The sequence below is a fragment of the Eubalaena glacialis genome, chromosome 10, assembly GCF_028564815.1.
Source record: "Eubalaena glacialis isolate mEubGla1 chromosome 10, mEubGla1.1.hap2.+ XY, whole genome shotgun sequence".
Classification (NCBI taxonomy): domain Eukaryota; kingdom Metazoa; phylum Chordata; class Mammalia; order Artiodactyla; family Balaenidae; genus Eubalaena; species Eubalaena glacialis.
In genome coordinates, this window is record NC_083725.1 from 30,128,370 (window position 1) to 30,151,840 (window position 23,471).

The window sequence follows — 23,471 nt, forward strand, 5'->3', positions numbered from 1 at the left end:
CAGGTAGCTTTGAGGCCGCATGAACGGAGCTTTCATAATGGGAAAAGAAGCCTTATGCCATCAGTCTCCAATTTCTAGGTTGACACGCAGCATACACGCAGGACCAGAGCTTACTGTCTCTACGCAGTGTTCTGGTACCGAAACGGTTGCTTAAGCAAAGTCCCTAGGAATGTTGGAAAGCTTACTACCGTGAAACTAAAGCAGAACAGCGATGAAGGCCTCATGGAGCTGCTGCACGCCTCCCGTTTTGCCCGGATAATCAGGGCCTTACTTCGAGGCTAGTGCTCACATTGACTTTCACGTTTGGTATAGAGCGGAGCCGGGTGAGCTTCCAACTAGGAACTGGAAGCACAAGGTTTCTTTCGAGAAAACTCATTTGCTTCTATGAACCATGCCGGCTGTAAGTAAAAGCACGGTAACAACAGTGCTTTTCAGGTAGCTTCGGGGCCGCATCAACGGAGCTTTCATAATGGGAAAACTAGCCTTGTGCCGTCAGTCTCTAATTTCTAGGTTGACACGCAGCATACACGCAGGAGCAGAGCTTCCTGGTTCTACGCAGTGTTCTGGTACTGAAACGGGTGCTGAAGCAAGGCCCCTAGGAGTGTTGAAAAGCTTACTACCTTGAAACTAAAGCAGAACAACGATGAAGGCCTCATGGAGCTGCTGCACGCCTCTCGTTTTGCAAGGATAATCAGGGCCTTACTTCGAAGCTTGGGCTCACGTTGACTTTCACTTTAGGTATAGCGCAGAGCAGGGTGAGCTTCCAACAAGGAACTGGAACCCCAAGGTTTCTTAGGAGAAAACTCATTTTCTTCCCAGAACCATGCCGGCAGTGAGGAAAACCCCGGCAACAACAATGCTTTTCAGGTAGCTTCGAGGCCGCATGAACGGAGCTTTCATAATGGCAAAAGAAGCCTTATGCCATCAGTCTCCAATTTCTAGGTTGACACGCAGCATACACGCAGGACCAGAGCTTACTGTCTCTACGCAGTGTTCTGGTACCGAAACGGTTGCTTAAGCAAAGTCCCTAGGAATGTTGGAAAGCTTACTACCGTGAAACTAAAGCAGAACAGCGATGAAGGCCTCATGGAGCTGCTGCACGCCTCCCGTTTTGCCCGGATAATCAGGGCCTTACTTCGAGGCTAGTGCTCACATTGACTTTCACGTTTGGTATAGAGTGGAGCCGGGTGAGCTTCCAACTAGGAACTGGAAGCACAAGGTTTCTTTCGAGAAAACTCATTTGCTTCTATGAACCATGCCGGCTGTAAGTAAAAGCACGGTAACAACAGTGCTTTTCAGGTAGCTTCGGGGCCGCATCAACGGAGCTTTCATAATGGGAAAACTAGCCTTGTGCCGTCAGTCTCTAATTTCTAGGTTGACACGCAGCATACACGCAGGAGCAGAGCTTCCTGGTTCTACGCAGTGTTCTGGTACTGAAACGGGTGCTGAAGCAAGGCCCCTAGGAGTGTTGAAAAGCTTACTACCTTGAAACTAAAGCAGAACAACGATGAAGGCCTCATGGAGCTGCTGCACGCCTCTCGTTTTGCAAGGATAATCAGGGCCTTACTTCGAAGCTTGGGCTCACGTTGACTTTCACTTTAGGTATAGCGCAGAGCAGGGTGAGCTTCCAACAAGGAACTGGAACCCCAAGGTTTCTTAGGAGAAAACTCATTTTCTTCCCAGAACCATGCCGGCAGTGAGGAAAACCCCGGCAACAACAATGCTTTTCAGGTAGCTTCGAGGCCGCATGAACGGAGCTTTCATAATGGCAAAAGAAGCCTTATGCCATCAGTCTGCAATTTCTAGGTTGACACGCAGCATACACGCAAGACCAGAGCTTACTGTCTCTACGCAGTGTTCTGGTACCGAAACGGTTGCTTAAGCAAAGTCCCTAGGAATGTTGGAAAGCTTACTACCGTGAAACTAAAGCAGAACAGCGATGAAGGCCTCATGGAGCTGCTGCACGCCTCCCGTTTTGCCCGGATAATCAGGGCCTTACTTCGAGGCTAGTGCTCACATTGACTTTCACGTTTGGTATAGAGCGGAGCCGGGTGAGCTTCCAACTAGGAACTGGAAGCACAAGGTTTCTTTCGAGAAAACTCATTTGCTTCTATGAACCATGCCGGCTGTAAGTAAAAGCACGGTAACAACAGTGCTTTTCAGGTAGCTTCGGGGCCGCATCAACGGAGCTTTCATAATGGGAAAACTAGCCTTGTGCCGTCAGTCTCTAATTTCTAGGTTGACACGCAGCATACACGCAGGAGCAGAGCTTCCTGGTTCTACGCAGTGTTCTGGTACTGAAACGGGTGCTGAAGCAAGGCCCCTAGGAGTGTTGAAAAGCTTACTACCTTGAAACTAAAGCAGAACAACGATGAAGGCCTCATGGAGCTGCTGCACGCCTCTCGTTTTGCAAGGATAATCAGGGCCTTACTTCGAAGCTTGGGCTCACGTTGACTTTCACTTTAGGTATAGCGCAGAGCAGGGTGAGCTTCCAACAAGGAACTGGAACCCCAAGGTTTCTTAGGAGAAAACTCATTTTCTTCCCAGAACCATGCCGGCAGTGAGGAAAACCCCGGCAACAACAATGCTTTTCAGGTAGCTTCGAGGCCGCATGAACGGAGCTTTCATAATGGCAAAAGAAGCCTTATGCCATCAGTCTGCAATTTCTAGGTTGACACGCAGCATACACGCAGGACCAGAGCTTACTGTCTCTACGCAGTGTTCTGGTACCGAAACGGTTGCTTAAGCAAAGTCCCTAGGAATGTTGGAAAGCTTACTACCGTGAAACTAAAGCAGAACAGCGATGAAGGCCTCATGGAGCTGCTGCACGCCTCCCGTTTTGCCCGGATAATCAGGGCCTTACTTCGAGGCTAGTGCTCACATTGACTTTCACGTTTGGTATAGAGCGGAGCCGGGTGAGCTTCCAACTAGGAACTGGAAGCACAAGGTTTCTTTCGAGAAAACTCATTTGCTTCTATGAACCATGCCGGCTGTAAGTAAAAGCACGGTAACAACAGTGCTTTTCAGGTAGCTTCGGGGCCGCATCAACGGAGCTTTCATAATGGGAAAACTAGCCTTGTGCCGTCAGTCTCTAATTTCTAGGTTGACACGCAGCATACACGCAGGAGCAGAGCTTCCTGGTTCTACGCAGTGTTCTGGTACTGAAACGGGTGCTGAAGCAAGGCCCCTAGGAGTGTTGAAAAGCTTACTACCTTGAAACTAAAGCAGAACAACGATGAAGGCCTCATGGAGCTGCTGCACGCCTCTCGTTTTGCAAGGATAATCAGGGCCTTACTTCGAAGCTTGGGCTCACGTTGACTTTCACTTTAGGTATAGCGCAGAGCAGGGTGAGCTTCCAACAAGGAACTGGAACCCCAAGGTTTCTTAGGAGAAAACTCATTTTCTTCCCAGAACCATGCCGGCAGTGAGGAAAACCCCGGCAACAACAATGCTTTTCAGGTAGCTTCGAGGCCGCATGAACGGAGCTTTCATAATGGCAAAAGAAGCCTTATGCCATCAGTCTCCAATTTCTAGGTTGACACGCAGCATACACGCAGGACCAGAGCTTACTGTCTCTACGCAGTGTTCTGGTACCGAAACGGTTGCTTAAGCAAAGTCCCTAGGAATGTTGGAAAGCTTACTACCGTGAAACTAAAGCAGAACAGCGATGAAGGCCTCATGGAGCTGCTGCACGCCTCCCGTTTTGCCCGGATAATCAGGGCCTTACTTCGAGGCTAGTGCTCACATTGACTTTCAAGTTTGGTATAGAGCGGAGCCGGGTGAGCTTCCAACTAGGAACTGGAAGCACAAGGTTTCTTTCGAGAAAACTCATTTGCTTCTATGAACCATGCCGGCTGTAAGTAAAAGCACGGTAACAACAGTGCTTTTCAGGTAGCTTCGGGGCCGCATCAACGGAGCTTTCATAATGGGAAAACTAGCCTTGTGCCGTCAGTCTCTAATTTCTAGGTTGACACGCAGCATACACGCAGGAGCAGAGCTTCCTGGTTCTACGCAGTGTTCTGGTACTGAAACGGGTGCTGAAGCAAGGCCCCTAGGAGTGTTGAAAAGCTTACTACCTTGAAACTAAAGCAGAACAACGATGAAGGCCTCATGGAGCTGCTGCACGCCTCTCGTTTTGCAAGGATAATCAGGGCCTTACTTCGAAGCTTGGGCTCACGTTGACTTTCACTTTAGGTATAGCGCAGAGCAGGGTGAGCTTCCAACAAGGAACTGGAACCCCAAGGTTTCTTAGGAGAAAACTCATTTTCTTCTCAGAACCATGCCGGCAGTGAGGAAAACCCCGGCAACAACAATGCTTTTCAGGTAGCTTCGAGGCCGCATGAACGGAGCTTTCATAATGGGAAAAGAAGCCTTATGCCATCAGTCTCCAATTTCTAGGTTGACACGCAGCATACACGCAGGACCAGAGCTTACTGTCTCTACGCAGTGTTCTGGTACCGAAACGGTTGCTTAAGCAAAGTCCCTAGGAATGTTGGAAAGCTTACTACCGTGAAACTAAAGCAGAACAGCGATGAAGGCCTCATGGAGCTGCTGCACGCCTCCCGTTTTGCCCGGATAATCAGGGCCTTACCTCGAGGCTAGTGCTCACATTGACTTTCACGTTTGGTATAGAGCGGAGCCGGGTGAGCTTCCAACTAGGAACTGGAAGCACAAGGTTTCTTTCGAGAAAACTCATTTTCTTCTATGAACCATGCCGGCTGTAAGTAAAAGCACGGTAACAACAGTGCTTTTCAGGTAGCTTCGGGGCCGCATCAACGGAGCTTTCATAATGGGAAAACTAGCCTTGTGCCGTCAGTCTCTAATTTCTAGGTTGACACGCAGCATACACGCAGGAGCAGAGCTTCCTGGTTCTACGCAGTGTTCTGGTACTGAAACGGGTGCTGAAGCAAGGCCCCTAGGAGTGTTGAAAAGCTTACTACCTTGAAACTAAAGCAGAACAACGATGAAGGCCTCATGGAGCTGCTGCACGCCTCTCGTTTTGCAAGGATAATCAGGGCCTTACTTCGAAGCTTGGGCTCACGTTGACTTTCACTTTAGGTATAGCGCAGAGCAGGGTGAGCTTCCAACAAGGAACTGGAACCCCAAGGTTTCTTAGGAGAAAACTCATTTTCTTCCCAGAACCATGCCGGCAGTGAGGAAAACCCCGGCAACAACAATGCTTTTCAGGTAGCTTCGAGGCCGCATGAACGGAGCTTTCATAATGGGAAAAGAAGCCTTATGCCATCAGTCTGCAATTTCTAGGTTGACACGCAGCATACACGCAGGACCAGAGCTTACTGTCTCTACGCAGTGTTCTGGTACCGAAACGGTTGCTTAAGCAAAGTCCCTAGGAATGTTGGAAAGCTTACTACCGTGAAACTAAAGCAGAACAGCGAAGAAGGCCTCATGGAGCTGCTGCACGCCTCCCGTTTTGCCCGGATAATCAGGGCCTTACTTCGCGGCTAGTGCTCACATTGACTTTCACCTTTGGTATAGAGCGGAGCCGGGTGAGCTTCCAACTAGGAACTGGAAGCACAAGGTTTCTTTCGAGAAAACTCATTTTCTTCTATGAACCATGCCGGCTGTAAGTAAAAGCACGGTAACAACAGTGCTTTTCAGGTAGCTTCGGGGCCGCATCAACGGAGCTTTCATAATGGGAAAACTAGCCTTGTGCCGTCAGTCTCTAATTTCTAGGTTGACACGCAGCATACACGCAGGAGCAGAGCTTCCTGGTTCTACGCAGTGTTCTGGTACTGAAACGGGTGCAGAAGCAAGGCCCCTACGAGTGTTGAAAAGCTTACTACCTTGAAACTAAAGCAGAACAACGATGAAGGCCTCATGGAGCTGCTGCACGCCTCTCGTTTTGCAAGGATAATCAGGGCCTTACTTCGAAGCTTGGGCTCACGTTGACTTTCACTTTAGGTATAGCGCAGAGCAGGGTGAGCTTCCAACAAGGAACTGGAACCCCAAGGTTTCTTAGGAGAAAACTCATTTTCTTCCCAGAACCATGCCGGCAGTGAGGAAAACCCCGGCAACAACAATGCTTTTCAGGTAGCTTCGAGGCCGCATGAACGGAGCTTTCATAATGGGAAAAGAAGCCTTATGCCATCAGTCTCCAATTTCTAGGTTGACACGCAGCATACACGCAGGACCAGAGCTTACTGTCTCTACGCAGTGTTCTGGTACCGAAACGGTTGCTTAAGCAAAGTCCCTAGGAATGTTGGAAAGCTTACTACCGTGAAACTAAAGCAGAACAGCGAAGAAGGCCTCATGGAGCTGCTGCACGCCTCCCGTTTTGCCAGGATAATCAGGGCCTTACTTCGAGGCTAGTGCTCACATTGACTTTCACGTTTGGTATAGAGCGGAGCCGGGTGAGCTTCCAACTAGGAACTGGAAGCACAAGGTTTCTTTCGAGAAAACTCATTTGCTTCTATGAACCATGCCGGCTGTAAGTAAAAGCACGGTAACAACAGTGCTTTTCAGGTAGCTTCGGGGCCGCATCAACGGAGCTTTCATAATGGGAAAACTAGCCTTGTGCCGTCAGTCTCTAATTTCTAGGTTGACACGCAGCATACACGCAGGAGCAGAGCTTCCTGGTTCTACGCAGTGTTCTGGTACTGAAACGGGTGCTGAAGCAAGGCCCCTAGGAGTGTTGAAAAGCTTACTACCTTGAAACTAAAGCAGAACAACGATGAAGGCCTCATGGAGCTGCTGCACGCCTCTCGTTTTGCAAGGATAATCAGGGCCTTACTTCGAAGCTTGGGCTCACGTTGACTTTCACTTTAGGTATAGCGCAGAGCAGGGTGAGCTTCCAACAAGGAACTGGAACCCCAAGGTTTCTTAGGAGAAAACTCATTTTCTTCTCAGAACCATGCCGGCAGTGAGGAAAACCCCGGCAACAACAATGCTTTTCAGGTAGCTTCGAGGCCGCATGAACGGAGCTTTCATAATGGGAAAAGAAGCCTTATGCCATCAGTCTGCAATTTCTAGGTTGACACGCAGCATACACGCAGGACCAGAGCTTACTGTCTCTACGCAGTGTTCTGGTACCGAAACGGTTGCTTAAGCAAAGTCCCTAGGAATGTTGGAAAGCTTACTACCGTGAAACTAAAGCAGAACAGCGATGAAGGCCTCATGGAGCTGCTGCACGCCTCCCGTTTTGCCCGGATAATCAGGGCCTTACCTCGAGGCTAGTGCTCACATTGACTTTCACGTTTGGTATAGAGCGGAGCCGGGTGAGCTTCCAACTAGGAACTGGAAGCACAAGGTTTCTTTCGAGAAAACTCATTTGCTTCTATGAACCATGCCGGCTGTAAGTAAAAGCACGGTAACAACAGTGCTTTTCAGGTAGCTTCGGGGCCGCATCAACGGAGCTTTCATAATGGGAAAACTAGCCTTGTGCCGTCAGTCTCTAATTTCTAGGTTGACACGCAGCATACACGCAGGAGCAGAGCTTCCTGGTTCTACGCAGTGTTCTGGTACTGAAACGGGTGCTGAAGCAAGGCCCCTAGGAGTGTTGAAAAGCTTACTACCTTGAAACTAAAGCAGAACAACGATGAAGGCCTCATGGAGCTGCTGCACGCCTCTCGTTTTGCAAGGATAATCAGGGCCTTACTTCGAAGCTTGGGCTCACGTTGACTTTCACTTTAGGTATAGCGCAGAGCAGGGTGAGCTTCCAACAAGGAACTGGAACCCCAAGGTTTCTTAGGAGAAAACTCATTTTCTTCCCAGAACCATGCCGGCAGTGAGGAAAACCCCAGCAACAACAATGCTTTTCAGGTAGCTTCGAGGCCGCATGAACGGAGCTTTCATAATGGCAAAAGAAGCCTTATGCCATCAGTCTGCAATTTCTAGGTTGACACGCAGCATACACGCAGGACCAGAGCTTACTGTCTCTACGCAGTGTTCTGGTACCGAAACGGTTGCTTAAGCAAAGTCCCTAGGAATGTTGGAAAGCTTACTACCGTGAAACTAAAGCAGAACAGCGATGAAGGCCTCATGGAGCTGCTGCACGCCTCCCGTTTTGCCCGGATAATCAGGGCCTTACTTCGAGGCTAGTGCTCACATTGACTTTCACGTTTGGTATAGAGCGGAGCCGGGTGAGCTTCCAACTAGGAACTGGAAGCACAAGGTTTCTTTCGAGAAAACTCATTTGCTTCTATGAACCATGCCGGCTGTAAGTAAAAGCACGGTAACAACAGTGCTTTTCAGGTAGCTTCGGGGCCGCATCAACGGAGCTTTCATAATGGGAAAACTAGCCTTGTGCCGTCAGTCTCTAATTTCTAGGTTGACACGCAGCATACACGCAGGAGCAGAGCTTCCTGGTTCTACGCAGTGTTCTGGTACTGAAACGGGTGCTGAAGCAAGGCCCCTAGGAGTGTTGAAAAGCTTACTACCTTGAAACTAAAGCAGAACAACGATGAAGGCCTCATGGAGCTGCTGCACGCCTCTCGTTTTGCAAGGATAATCAGGGCCTTACTTCGAAGCTTGGGCTCACGTTGACTTTCACTTTAGGTATAGCGCAGAGCAGGGTGAGCTTCCAACAAGGAACTGGAACCCCAAGGTTTCTTAGGAGAAAACTCATTTTCTTCCCAGAACCATGCCGGCAGTGAGGAAAACCCCGGCAACAACAATGCTTTTCAGGTAGCTTCGAGGCCGCATGAACGGAGCTTTCATAATGGCAAAAGAAGCCTTATGCCATCAGTCTCCAATTTCTAGGTTGACACGCAGCATACACGCAGGACCAGAGCTTACTGTCTCTACGCAGTGTTCTGGTACCGAAACGGTTGCTTAAGCAAAGTCCCTAGGAATGTTGGAAAGCTTACTACCGTGAAACTAAAGCAGAACAGCGATGAAGGCCTCATGGAGCTGCTGCACGCCTCCCGTTTTGCCCGGATAATCAGGGCCTTACTTCGAGGCTAGTGCTCACATTGACTTTCAAGTTTGGTATAGAGCGGAGCCAGGTGAGCTTCCAACTAGGAACTGGAAGCACAAGGTTTCTTTCGAGAAAACTCATTTGCTTCTATGAACCATGCCGGCTGTAAGTAAAAGCACGGTAACAACAGTGCTTTTCAGGTAGCTTCGGGGCCGCATCAACGGAGCTTTCATAATGGGAAAACTAGCCTTGTGCCGTCAGTCTCTAATTTCTAGGTTGACACGCAGCATACACGCAGGAGCAGAGCTTCCTGGTTCTACGCAGTGTTCTGGTACTGAAACGGGTGCTGAAGCAAGGCCCCTAGGAGTGTTGAAAAGCTTACTACCTTGAAACTAAAGCAGAACAACGATGAAGGCCTCATGGAGCTGCTGCACGCCTCTCGTTTTGCAAGGATAATCAGGGCCTTACTTCGAAGCTTGGGCTCACGTTGACTTTCACTTTAGGTATAGCGCAGAGCAGGGTGAGCTTCCAACAAGGAACTGGAACCCCAAGGTTTCTTAGGAGAAAACTCATTTTCTTCTCAGAACCATGCCGGCAGTGAGGAAAACCCCGGCAACAACAATGCTTTTCAGGTAGCTTCGAGGCCGCATGAACGGAGCTTTCATAATGGGAAAAGAAGCCTTATGCCATCAGTATGCAATTTCTAGGTTGACACGCAGCATACACGCAGGACCAGAGCTTACTGTCTCTACGCAGTGTTCTGGTACCGAAACGGTTGCTTAAGCAAAGTCCCTAGGAATGTTGGAAAGCTTACTACCGTGAAACTAAAGCAGAACAGCGATGAAGGCCTCATGGAGCTGCTGCACGCCTCCCGTTTTGCCCGGATAATCAGGGCCTTACCTCGAGGCTAGTGCTCACATTGACTTTCACGTTTGGTATAGAGCGGAGCCGGGTGAGCTTCCAACTAGGAACTGGAAGCACAAGGTTTCTTTCGAGAAAACTCATTTGCTTCTATGAACCATGCCGGCTGTAAGTAAAAGCACGGTAACAACAGTGCTTTTCAGGTAGCTTCGGGGCCGCATCAACGGAGCTTTCATAATGGGAAAACTAGCCTTGTGCCGTCAGTCTCTAATTTCTAGGTTGACACGCAGCATACACGCAGGAGCAGAGCTTCCTGGTTCTACGCAGTGTTCTGGTACTGAAACGGGTGCTGAAGCAAGGCCCCTAGGAGTGTTGAAAAGCTTACTACCTTGAAACTAAAGCAGAACAACGATGAAGGCCTCATGGAGCTGCTGCACGCCTCTCGTTTTGCAAGGATAATCAGGGCCTTACTTCGAAGCTTGGGCTCACGTTGACTTTCACTTTAGGTATAGCGCAGAGCAGGGTGAGCTTCCAACAAGGAACTGGAACCCCAAGGTTTCTTAGGAGAAAACTCATTTTCTTCTCAGAACCATGCCGGCAGTGAGGAAAACCCCGGCAACAACAATGCTTTTCAGGTAGCTTCGAGGCCGCATGAACGGAGCTTTCATAATGGGAAAAGAAGCCTTATGCCATCAGTCTGCAATTTCTAGGTTGACACGCAGCATACACGCAGGACCAGAGCTTACTGTCTCTACGCAGTGTTCTGGTACCGAAACGGTTGCTTAAGCAAAGTCCCTAGGAATGTTGGAAAGCTTACTACCGTGAAACTAAAGCAGAACAGCGAAGAAGTCCTCATGGAGCTGCTGCACGCCTCCCGTTTTGCCCGGATAATCAGGGCCTTACTTCGAGGCTAGTGCTCACATTGACTTTCACGTTTGGTATAGAGCGGAGCCGGGTGAGCTTCCAACTAGGAACTGGAAGCACAAGGTTTCTTTCGAGAAAACTCATTTTCTTCTATGAACCATGCCGGCTGTAAGTAAAAGCACGGTAACAACAGTGCTTTTCAGGTAGCTTCGGGGCCGCATCAACGGAGCTTTCATAATGGGAAAACTAGCCTTGTGCCGTCAGTCTCTAATTTCTAGGTTGACACGCAGCATACACGCAGGAGCAGAGCTTCCTGGTTCTACGCAGTGTTCTGGTACTGAAACGGGTGCTGAAGCAAGACCCCTACGAGTGTTGAAAAGCTTACTACCTTGAAACTAAAGCAGAACAACGATGAAGGCCTCATGGAGCTGCTGCACGCCTCTCGTTTTGCAAGGATAATCAGGGCCTTACTTCGAAGCTTGGGCTCACGTTGACTTTCACTTTAGGTATAGCGCAGAGCAGGGTGAGCTTCCAACAAGGAACTGGAACCCCAAGGTTTCTTAGGAGAAAACTCATTTTCTTCCCAGAACCATGCCGGCAGTGAGGAAAACCCCGGCAACAACAATGCTTTTCAGGTAGCTTCGAGGCCGCATGAACGGAGCTTTCATAATGGGAAAAGAAGCCTTATGCCATCAGTCTCCAATTTCTAGGTTGACACGCAGCATACACGCAGGACCAGAGCTTACTGTCTCTACGCAGTGTTCTGGTACCGAAACGGTTGCTTAAGCAAAGTCCCTAGGAATGTTGGAAAGCTTACTACCGTGAAACTAAAGCAGAACAGCGAAGAAGGCCTCATGGAGCTGCTGCACGCCTCCCGTTTTGCCAGGATAATCAGGGCCTTACTTCGAGGCTAGTGCTCACATTGACTTTCACGTTTGGTATAGAGCGGAGCCGGGTGAGCTTCCAACTAGGAACTGGAAGCACAAGGTTTCTTTCGAGAAAACTCATTTGCTTCTATGAACCATGCCGGCTGTAAGTAAAAGCACGGTAACAACAGTGCTTTTCAGGTAGCTTCGGGGCCGCATCAACGGAGCTTTCATAATGGGAAAACTAGCCTTGTGCCGTCAGTCTCTAATTTCTAGGTTGACACGCAGCATACACGCAGGAGCAGAGCTTCCTGGTTCTACGCAGTGTTCTGGTACTGAAACGGGTGCTGAAGCAAGGCCCCTAGGAGTGTTGAAAAGCTTACTACCTTGAAACTAAAGCAGAACAACGATGAAGGCCTCATGGAGCTGCTGCACGCCTCTCGTTTTGCAAGGATAATCAGGGCCTTACTTCGAAGCTTGGGCTCACGTTGACTTTCACTTTAGGTATAGCGCAGAGCAGGGTGAGCTTCCAACAAGGAACTGGAACCCCAAGGTTTCTTAGGAGAAAACTCATTTTCTTCTCAGAACCATGCCGGCAGTGAGGAAAACCCCGGCAACAACAATGCTTTTCAGGTAGCTTCGAGGCCGCATGAACGGAGCTTTCATAATGGCAAAAGAAGCCTTATGCCATCAGTCTCCAATTTCTAGGTTGACACGCAGCATACACGCAGGACCAGAGCTTACTGTCTCTACGCAGTGTTCTGGTACCGAAACGGTTGCTTAAGCAAAGTCCCTAGGAATGTTGGAAAGCTTACTACCGTGAAACTAAAGCAGAACAGCGATGAAGGCCTCATGGAGCTGCTGCACGCCTCCCGTTTTGCCCGGATAATCAGGGCCTTACCTCGAGGCTAGTGCTCACATTGACTTTCACGTTTGGTATAGAGCGGAGCCGGGTGAGCTTCCAACTAGGAACTGGAAGCACAAGGTTTCTTTCGAGAAAACTCATTTGCTTCTATGAACCATGCCGGCTGTAAGTAAAAGCACGGTAACAACAGTGCTTTTCAGGTAGCTTCGGGGCCGCATCAACGGAGCTTTCATAATGGGAAAACTAGCCTTGTGCCGTCAGTCTCTAATTTCTAGGTTGACACGCAGCATACACGCAGGAGCAGAGCTTCCTGGTTCTACGCAGTGTTCTGGTACTGAAACGGGTGCTGAAGCAAGGCCCCTAGGAGTGTTGAAAAGCTTACTACCTTGAAACTAAAGCAGAACAACGATGAAGGCCTCATGGAGCTGCTGCACGCCTCTCGTTTTGCAAGGATAATCAGGGCCTTACTTCGAAGCTTGGGCTCACGTTGACTTTCACTTTAGGTATAGCGCAGAGCAGGGTGAGCTTCCAACAAGGAACTGGAACCCCAAGGTTTCTTAGGAGAAAACTCATTTTCTTCTCAGAACCATGCCGGCAGTGAGGAAAACCCCGGCAACAACAATGCTTTTCAGGTAGCTTCGAGGCCGCATGAACGGAGCTTTCATAATGGCAAAAGAAGCCTTATGCCATCAGTCTCCAATTTCTAGGTTGACACGCAGCATACACGCAGGACCAGAGCTTACTGTCTCTACGCAGTGTTCTGGTACCGAAACGGTTGCTTAAGCAAAGTCCCTAGGAATGTTGGAAAGCTTACTACCGTGAAACTAAAGCAGAACAGCGATGAAGGCCTCATGGAGCTGCTGCACGCCTCCCGTTTTGCCCGGATAATCAGGGCCTTACCTCGAGGCTAGTGCTCACATTGACTTTCACGTTTGGTATAGAGCGGAGCCGGGTGAGCTTCCAACTAGGAACTGGAAGCACAAGGTTTCTTTCGAGAAAACTCATTTGCTTCTATGAACCATGCCGGCTGTAAGTAAAAGCACGGTAACAACAGTGCTTTTCAGGTAGCTTCGGGGCCGCATCAACGGAGCTTTCATAATGGGAAAACTAGCCTTGTGCCGTCAGTCTCTAATTTCTAGGTTGACACGCAGCATACACGCAGGAGCAGAGCTTCCTGGTTCTACGCAGTGTTCTGGTACTGAAACGGGTGCTGAAGCAAGGCCCCTAGGAGTGTTGAAAAGCTTACTACCTTGAAACTAAAGCAGAACAACGATGAAGGCCTCATGGAGCTGCTGCACGCCTCTCGTTTTGCAAGGATAATCAGGGCCTTACTTCGAAGCTTGGGCTCACGTTGACTTTCACTTTAGGTATAGCGCAGAGCAGGGTGAGCTTCCAACAAGGAACTGGAACCCCAAGGTTTCTTAGGAGAAAACTCATTTTCTTCTCAGAACCATGCCGGCAGTGAGGAAAACCCCGGCAACAACAATGCTTTTCAGGTAGCTTCGAGGCCGCATGAACGGAGCTTTCATAATGGCAAAAGAAGCCTTATGCCATCAGTCTCCAATTTCTAGGTTGACACGCAGCATACACGCAGGACCAGAGCTTACTGTCTCTACGCAGTGTTCTGGTACCGAAACGGTTGCTTAAGCAAAGTCCCTAGGAATGTTGGAAAGCTTACTACCGTGAAACTAAAGCAGAACAGCGAAGAAGGCCTCATGGAGCTGCTGCACGCCTCCCGTTTTGCCAGGATAATCAGGGCCTTACTTCGAGGCTAGTGCTCACATTGACTTTCACGTTTGGTATAGAGCGGAGCCGGGTGAGCTTCCAACTAGGAACTGGAAGCACAAGGTTTCTTTCGAGAAAACTCATTTTCTTCTATGAACCATGCCGGCTGTAAGTAAAAGCACGGTAACAACAGTGCTTTTCAGGTAGCTTCGGGGCCGCATCAACGGAGCTTTCATAATGGGAAAACTAGCCTTGTGCCGTCAGTCTCTAATTTCTAGGTTGACACGCAGCATACACGCAGGAGCAGAGCTTCCTGGTTCTACGCAGTGTTCTGGTACTGAAACGGGTGCTGAAGCAAGGCCCCTAGGAGTGTTGAAAAGCTTACTACCTTGAAACTAAAGCAGAACAACGATGAAGGCCTCATGGAGCTGCTGCACGCCTCTCGTTTTGCAAGGATAATCAGGGCCTTACTTCGAAGCTTGGGCTCACGTTGACTTTCACTTTAGGTATAGCGCAGAGCAGGGTGAGCTTCCAACAAGGAACTGGAACCCCAAGGTTTCTTAGGAGAAAACTCATTTTCTTCCCAGAACCATGCCGGCAGTGAGGAAAACCCCGGCAACAACAATGCTTTTCAGGTAGCTTCGAGGCCGCATGAACGGAGCTTTCATAATGGCAAAAGAAGCCTTATGCCATCAGTCTCCAATTTCTAGGTTGACACGCAGCATACACGCAGGACCAGAGCTTACTGTCTCTACGCAGTGTTCTGGTACCGAAACGGTTGCTTAAGCAAAGTCCCTAGGAATGTTGGAAAGCTTACTACCGTGAAACTAAAGCAGAACAGCGATGAAGGCCTCATGGAGCTGCTGCACGCCTCCCGTTTTGCCCGGATAATCAGGGCCTTACTTCGAGGCTAGTGCTCACATTGACTTTCACGTTTGGTATAGAGCGGAGCCGAGTGAGCTTCCAACTAGGAACTGGAAGCACAAGGTTTCTTTCGAGAAAACTCATTTTCTTCTATGAACCATGCCGGCTGTAAGTAAAAGCACGGTAACAACAGTGCTTTTCAGGTAGCTTCGGGGCCGCATCAACGGAGCTTTCATAATGGGAAAACTAGCCTTGTGCCGTCAGTCTCTAATTTCTAGGTTGACACGCAGCATACACGCAGGAGCAGAGCTTCCTGGTTCTACGCAGTGTTCTGGTACTGAAACGGGTGCTGAAGCAAGGCCCCTAGGAGTGTTGAAAAGCTTACTACCTTGAAACTAAAGCAGAACAACGATGAAGGCCTCATGGAGCTGCTGCACGCCTCTCGTTTTGCAAGGATAATCAGGGCCTTACTTCGAAGCTTGGGCTCACGTTGACTTTCACTTTAGGTATAGCGCAGAGCAGGGTGAGCTTCCAACAAGGAACTGGAACCCCAAGGTTTCTTAGGAGAAAACTCATTTTCTTCTCAGAACCATGCCGGCAGTGAGGAAAACCCCGGCAACAACAATGCTTTTCAGGTAGCTTCGAGGCCGCATGAACGGAGCTTTCATAATGGCAAAAGAAGCCTTATGCCATCAGTCTCCAATTTCTAGGTTGACACGCAGCATACACGCAGGACCAGAGCTTACTGTCTCTACGCAGTGTTCTGGTACCGAAACGGTTGCTTAAGCAAAGTCCCTAGGAATGTTGGAAAGCTTACTACCGTGAAACTAAAGCAGAACAGCGATGAAGGCCTCATGGAGCTGCTGCACGCCTCCCGTTTTGCCCGGATAATCAGGGCCTTACTTCGAGGCTAGTGCTCACATTGACTTTCACGTTTGGTATAGAGCGGAGCCGGGTGAGCTTCCAACTAGGAACTGGAAGCACAAGGTTTCTTTCGAGAAAACTCATTTGCTTCTATGAACCATGCCGGCTGTAAGTAAAAGCACGGTAACAACAGTGCTTTTCAGGTAGCTTCGGGGCCGCATCAACGGAGCTTTCATAATGGGAAAACTAGCCTTGTGCCGTCAGTCTCTAATTTCTAGGTTGACACGCAGCATACACGCAGGAGCAGAGCTTCCTGGTTCTACGCAGTGTTCTGGTACTGAAACGGGTGCTGAAGCAAGGCCCCTAGGAGTGTTGAAAAGCTTACTACCTTGAAACTAAAGCAGAACAACGATGAAGGCCTCATGGAGCTGCTGCACGCCTCTCGTTTTGCAAGGATAATCAGGGCCTTACTTCGAAGCTTGGGCTCACGTTGACTTTCACTTTAGGTATAGCGCAGAGCAGGGTGAGCTTCCAACAAGGAACTGGAACCCCAAGGTTTCTTAGGAGAAAACTCATTTTCTTCTCAGAACCATGCCGGCAGTGAGGAAAACCCCGGCAACAACAATGCTTTTCAGGTAGCTTCGAGGCCGCATGAACGGAGCTTTCATAATGGCAAAAGAAGCCTTATGCCATCAGTCTCCAATTTCTAGGTTGACACGCAGCATACACGCAGGACCAGAGCTTACTGTCTCTACGCAGTGTTCTGGTACCGAAACGGTTGCTTAAGCAAAGTCCCTAGGAATGTTGGAAAGCTTACTACCGTGAAACTAAAGCAGAACAGCGAAGAAGGCCTCATGGAGCTGCTGCACGCCTCCCGTTTTGCCCGGATAATCAGGGCCTTACTTCGAGGCTAGTGCTCACATTGACTTTCACGTTTGGTATAGAGCGGAGCCGGGTGAGCTTCCAACTAGGAACTGGAAGCACAAGGTTTCTTTCGAGAAAACTCATTTGCTTCTATGAACCATGCCGGCTGTAAGTAAAAGCACGGTAACAACAGTGCTTTTCAGGTAGCTTCGGGGCCGCATCAACGGAGCTTTCATAATGGGAAAACTAGCCTTGTGCCGTCAGTCTCTAATTTCTAGGTTGACACGCAGCATACACGCAGGAGCAGAGCTTCCTGGTTCTACGCAGTGTTCTGGTACTGAAACGGGTGCTGAAGCAAGGCCCCTAGGAGTGTTGAAAAGCTTACTACCTTGAAACTAAAGCAGAACAACGATGAAGGCCTCATGGAGCTGCTGCACGCCTCTCGTTTTGCAAGGATAATCAGGGCCTTACTTCGAAGCTTGGGCTCACGTTGACTTTCACTTTAGGTATAGCGCAGAGCAGGGTGAGCTTCCAACAAGGAACTGGAACCCCAAGGTTTCTTAGGAGAAAACTCATTTTCTTCCCAGAACCATGCCGGCAGTGAGGAAAACCCCGGCAACAACAATGCTTTTCAGGTAGCTTCGAGGCCGCATGAACGGAGCTTTCATAATGGCAAAAGAAGCCTTATGCCATCAGTCTCCAATTTCTAGGTTGACACGCAGCATACACGCAGGACCAGAGCTTACTGTCTCTACGCAGTGTTCTGGTACCGAAACGGTTGCTTAAGCAAAGTCCCTAGGAATGTTGGAAAGCTTACTACCGTGAAACTAAAGCAGAACAGCGATGAAGGCCTCATGGAGCTGCTGCACGCCTCCCGTTTTGCCCGGATAATCAGGGCCTTACTTCGAGGCTAGTGCTCACATTGACTTTCACGTTTGGTATAGAGCGGAGCCGGGTGAGCTTCCAACTAGGAACTGGAAGCACAAGGTTTCTTTCGAGAAAACTCATTTGCTTCTATGAACCATGCCGGCTGTAAGTAAAAGCACGGTAACAACAGTGCTTTTCAGGTAGCTTCGGGGCCGCATCAACGGAGCTTTCATAATGGGAAAACTAGCCTTGTGCCGTCAGTCTCTAATTTCTAGGTTGACACGCAGCATACACGCAGGAGCAGAGCTTCCTGGTTCTACGCAGTGTTCTGGTACTGAAACGGGTGCTGAAGCAAGGCCCCTAGGAGTGTTGAAAAGCTTACTACCTTGAAACTAAAGCAGAACAACGATGAAGGCCTCATGGAGCTGCTGCACGCCTCTCGTTTTGCAAGGATAATCAGGGCCTTACTTCGAAGCTTGGGCTCACGTTGACTTTCACTTTAGGTATAGCGCAGAGCAGGGTGAGCTTCCAACAAGGAACTGGAACCCCAAGGTTTCTTAGGAGAAAACTCATTTTCTTCTCAGAACCATGCCGGCAGTGAGGAAAACCCCGGCAACAACAATGCTTTTCAGGTAGCTTCGAGGCCGCATGAACGGAGCTTTCATAATGGCAAAAGAAGCCTTATGCCATCAGTCTCCAATTTCTAGGTTGACACGCAGCATACACGCAGGACCAGAGCTTACTGTCTCTACGCAGTGTTCTGGTACCGAAACGGTTGCTTAAGCAAAGTCCCTAGGAATGTTGGAAAGCTTACTACCGTGAAACTAAAGCAGAACAGCGATGAAGGCCTCATGGAGCTGCTGCACGCCTCCCGTTTTGCCCGGATAATCAGGGCCTTACTTCGAGGCTAGTGCTCACATTGACTTTCACGTTTGGTATAGAGCGGAGCCGGGTGAGCTTCCAACTAGGAACTGGAAGCACAAGGTTTCTTTCGAGAAAACTCATTTGCTTCTATGAACCATGCCGGCTGTAAGTAAAAGCACGGTAACAACAGTGCTTTTCAGGTAGCTTTGGGGCCGCATCAACGGAGCTTTCATAATGGGAAAACTAGCCTTGTGCCGTCAGTCTCTAATTTCTAGGTTGACACGCAGCATACACGCAGGAGCAGAGCTTCCTGGTTCTACGCAGTGTTCTGGTACTGAAACGGGTGCTGAAGCAAGGCCCCTAGGAGTGTTGAAAAGCTTACTACCTTGAAACTAAAGCAGAACAACGATGAAGGCCTCATGGAGCTGCTGCACGCCTCTCGTTTTGCAAGGATAATCAGGGCCTTACTTCGAAGCTTGGACTCACGTTGACTTTCACTTTAGGTATAGCGCAGAGCAGGGTGAGCTTCCAACAAGGAACTGGAACCCCAAGGTTTCTTAGGAGAAAACTCATTTTCTTCCCAGAACCATGCCGGCAGTGAGGAAAACCCCGGCAACAACAATGCTTTTCAGGTAGCTTCGAGGCCGCATGAACGGAGCTTTCATAATGGCAAAAGAAGCCTTATGCCATCAGTCTCCAATTTCTAGGTTGACACGCAGCATACACGCAGGACCAGAGCTTACTGTCTCTACGCAGTGTTCTGGTACCGAAACGGTTGCTTAAGCAAAGTCCCTAGGAATGTTGGAAAGCTTACTACCGTGAAACTAAAGCAGAACAGCGATGAAGGCCTCATGGAGCTGCTGCACGCCTCCCGTTTTGCCCGGATAATCAGGGCCTTACTTCGAGGCTAGTGCTCACATTGACTTTCACGTTTGGTATAGAGCGGAGCCGGGTGAGCTTCCAACTAGGAACTGGAAGCACAAGGTTTCTTTCGAGAAAACTCATTTGCTTCTATGAACCATGCCGGCTGTAAGTAAAAGCACGGTAACAACAGTGCTTTTCAGGTAGCTTCGGGGCCGCATCAACGGAGCTTTCATAATGGGAAAACTAGCCTTGTGCCGTCAGTCTCTATTTTCTAGGTTGACACGCAGCACACACGCAGGAGCAGAGCTTCCTGGTTCTACGCAGTGTTCTGGTACTGAAACGGGTGCTGAAGCAAGGCCCCTAGGAGTGTTGAAAAGCTTACTACCTTGAAACTAAAGCAGAACAACGATGAAGGCCTCATGGAGCTGCTGCACGCCTCTCGTTTTGCAAGGATAATCAGGGCCTTACTTCGAAGCTTGGGCTCACGTTGACTTTCACTTTAGGTATAGCGCAGAGCAGGGTGAGCTTCCAACAAGGAACTGGAACCCCAAGGTTTCTTAGGAGAAAACTCATTTTCTTCCCAGAACCATGCCGGCAGTGAGGAAAACCCCGGCAACAACAATGCTTTTCAGGTAGCTTCGAGGCCGCATGAACGGAGCTTTCATAATGGGAAAAGAAGCCTTATGCCATCAGTCTCCAATTTCTAGGTTGACACGCAGCATACACGCAGGACCAGAGCTTACTGTCTCTACGCAGTGTTCTGGTACCGAAACGGTTGCTTAAGCAAAGTCCCTAGGAATGTTGGAAAGCTTACTACCGTGAAACTAAAGCAGAACAGCGATGAAGGCCTCATGGAGCTGCTGCACGCCTCCCGTTTTGCCCGGATAATCAGGGCCTTACTTCGAGGCTAGTGCTCACATTGACTTTCACGTTTGGTATAGAGCGGAGCCGGGTGAGCTTCCAACTAGGAACTGGAAGCACAAGGTTTCTTTCGAGAAAACTCATTTGCTTCTATGAACCATGCCGGCTGTAAGTAAAAGCACGGTAACAACAGTGCTTTTCAGGTAGCTTCGGGGCCGCATCAACGGAGCTTTCATAATGGGAAAACTAGCCTTGTGCCGTCAGTCTCTAATTTCTAGGTTGACACGCAGCATACACGCAGGAGCAGAGCTTCCTGGTTCTACGCAGTGTTCTGGTACTGAAACGGGTGCTGAAGCAAGGCCCCTAGGAGTGTTGAAAAGCTTACTACCTTGAAACTAAAGCAGAACAACGATGAAGGCCTCCTGGAGCTGCTGCACGCCTCTCGTTTTGCAAGGATAATCAGGGCCTTACTTCGAAGCTTGGGCTCACGTTGACTTTCACTTTAGGTATAGCGCAGAGCAGGGTGAGCTTCCAACAAGGAACTGGAACCCCAAGGTTTCTTAGGAGAAAACTCATTTTCTTCTCAGAACCATGCCGGCAGTGAGGAAAACCCCGGCAACAACAATGCTTTTCAGGTAGCTTCGAGGCCGCATGAACGGAGCTTTCATAATGGCAAAAGAAGCCTTATGCCATCAGTCTCCAATTTCTAGGTTGACACGCAGCATACACGCAGGACCAGAGCTTACTGTCTCTACGCAGTGTTCTGGTACCGAAACGGTTGCTTAAGCAAAGTCCCTAGGAATGTTGGAAAGCTTACTACCGTGAAACTAAAGCAGAACAGCGATGAAGGCCTCATGGAGCTGCTGCACGCCTCCCGTTTTGCCCGGATAATCAGGGCCTTACTTCGAGGCTAGTGCTCACATTGACTTTCACGTTTGGTATAGAGCGGAGCCGGGTGAGCTTCCAACTAGGAACTGGAAGCACAAGGTTTCTTTTGAGAAAACTCATTTGCTTCTATGAACCATGCCGGCTGTAAGTAAAAGCACGGTAACAACAGTGCTTTTCAGGTAGCTTCGGGGCCGCATCAACGGAGCTTTCATAATGGGAAAACTAGCCTTGTGCCGTCAGTCTCTAATTTCTAGGTTGACACGCAGCATACACGCAGGAGCAGAGCTTCCTGGTTCTACGCAGTGTTCTGGTACTGAAACGGGTGCTGAAGCAAGGCCCCTAGGAGTGTTGAAAAGCTTACTACCTTGAAACTAAAGCAGAACAACGATGAAGGCCTCATGGAGCTGCTGCACGCCTCTCGTTTTGCAAGGATAATCAGGGCCTTACTTCGAAGCTTGGGCTCACGTTGACTTTCACTTTAGGTATAGCGCAGAGCAGGGTGAGCTTCCAACAAGGAACTGGAACCCCAAGGTTTCTTAGGAGAAAACTCATTTTCTTCTCAGAACCATGCCGGCAGTGAGGAAAACCCCGGCAACAACAATGCTTTTCAGGTAGCTTCGAGGCCGCATGAACGGAGCTTTCATAATGGCAAAAGAAGCCTTATGCCATCAGTCTCCAATTTCTAGGTTGACACGCAGCATACACGCAGGACCAGAGCTTACTGTCTCTACGCAGTGTTCTGGTACCGAAACGGTTGCTTAAGCAAAGTCCCTAGGAATGTTGGAAAGCTTACTACCGTGAAAGTAAAGCAGAACAGCGAAGAAGGCCTCATGGAGCTGCTGCACGCCTCCCGTTTTGCCCGGATAATCAGGGCCTTACTTCGAGGCTAGTGCTCACATTGACTTTCACGTTTGGTATAGAGCGGAGCCGGGTGAGCTTCCAACTGGGAACTGGAAGCACAAGGTTTCTTTCGAGAAAATTCATTTTCTTCTATGAACCATGCCGGCTGTAAGTAAAAGCACGGTAACAACAGTGCTTTTCAGGTAGCTTCGGGGCCGCATCAACGGAGCTTTCATAATGGGAAAACTAGCCTTGTGCCGTCAGTCTCTAATTTCTAGGTTGACACGCAGCATACACGCAGGAGCAGAGCTTCCTGGTTCTACGCAGTGTTCTGGTACTGAAACGGGTGCTGAAGCAAGGCCCCTAGGAGCGTTGAAAAGCTTACTACCTTGAAACTAAAGCAGAACAACGATGAAGGCCTCATGGAGCTGCTGCACGCCTCTCGTTTTGCAAGGATAATCAGGGCCTTACTTCGAAGCTTGGGCTCACGTTGACTTTCACTTTAGGTATAGCGCAGAGCAGGGTGAGCTTCCAACAAGGAACTGGAACCCCAAGGTTTCTTAGGAGAAAACTCATTTTCTTCTCAGAACCATGCCGGCAGTGAGGAAAACCCCGGCAACAACAATGCTTTTCAGGTAGCTTCGAGGCCGCATGAACGGAGCTTTCATAATGGCAAAAGAAGCCTTATGCCATCAGTCTCCAATTTCTAGGTTGACACGCAGCATACACGCAGGACCAGAGCTTACTGTCTCTACGCAGTGTTCTGGTACCGAAACGGTTGCTTAAGCAAAGTCCCTAGGAATGTTGGAAAGCTTACTACCGTGAAACTAAAGCAGAACAGCGAAGAAGGCCTCATGGAGCTGCTGCACGCCTCCCGTTTTGCCAGGATAATCAGGGCCTTACTTCGAGGCTAGTGCTCACATTGACTTTCACGTTTGGTATAGAGCGGAGCCGGGTGAGCTTCCAACTAGGAACTGGAAGCACAAGGTTTCTTTCGAGAAAACTCATTTTCTTCTATGAACCATGCCGGCTGTAAGTAAAAGCACGGTAACAACAGTGCTTTTCAGGTAGCTTCGGGGCCGCATCAACGGAGCTTTCATAATGGGAAAACTAGCCTTGTGCCGTCAGTCTCTAATTTCTAGGTTGACACGCAGCATACACGCAGGAGCAGAGCTTCCTGGTTCTACGCAGTGTTCTGGTACTGAAACGGGTGCTGAAGCAAGGCCCCTAGGAGTGTTGAAAAGCTTACTACCTTGAAACTAAAGCAGAACAACGATGAAGGCCTCATGGAGCTGCTGCACGCCTCTCGTTTTGCAAGGATAATCAGGGCCTTACTTCGAAGCTTGGGCTCACGTTGACTTTCACTTTAGGTATAGCGCAGAGCAGGGTGAGTTTCCAACAAGGAACTGGAACCCCAAGGTTTCTTAGGAGAAAACTCATTTTCTTCCCAGAACCATGCCGGCAGTGAGGAAAACCCCGGCAACAACAATGCTTTTCAGGTAGCTTCGAGGCCGCATGAACGGAGCTTTCATAATGGCAAAAGAAGCCTTATGCCATCAGTCTCCAATTTCTAGGTTGACACGCAGCATACACGCAAGACCAGAGCTTACTGTCTCTACGCAGTGTTCTGGTACCGAAA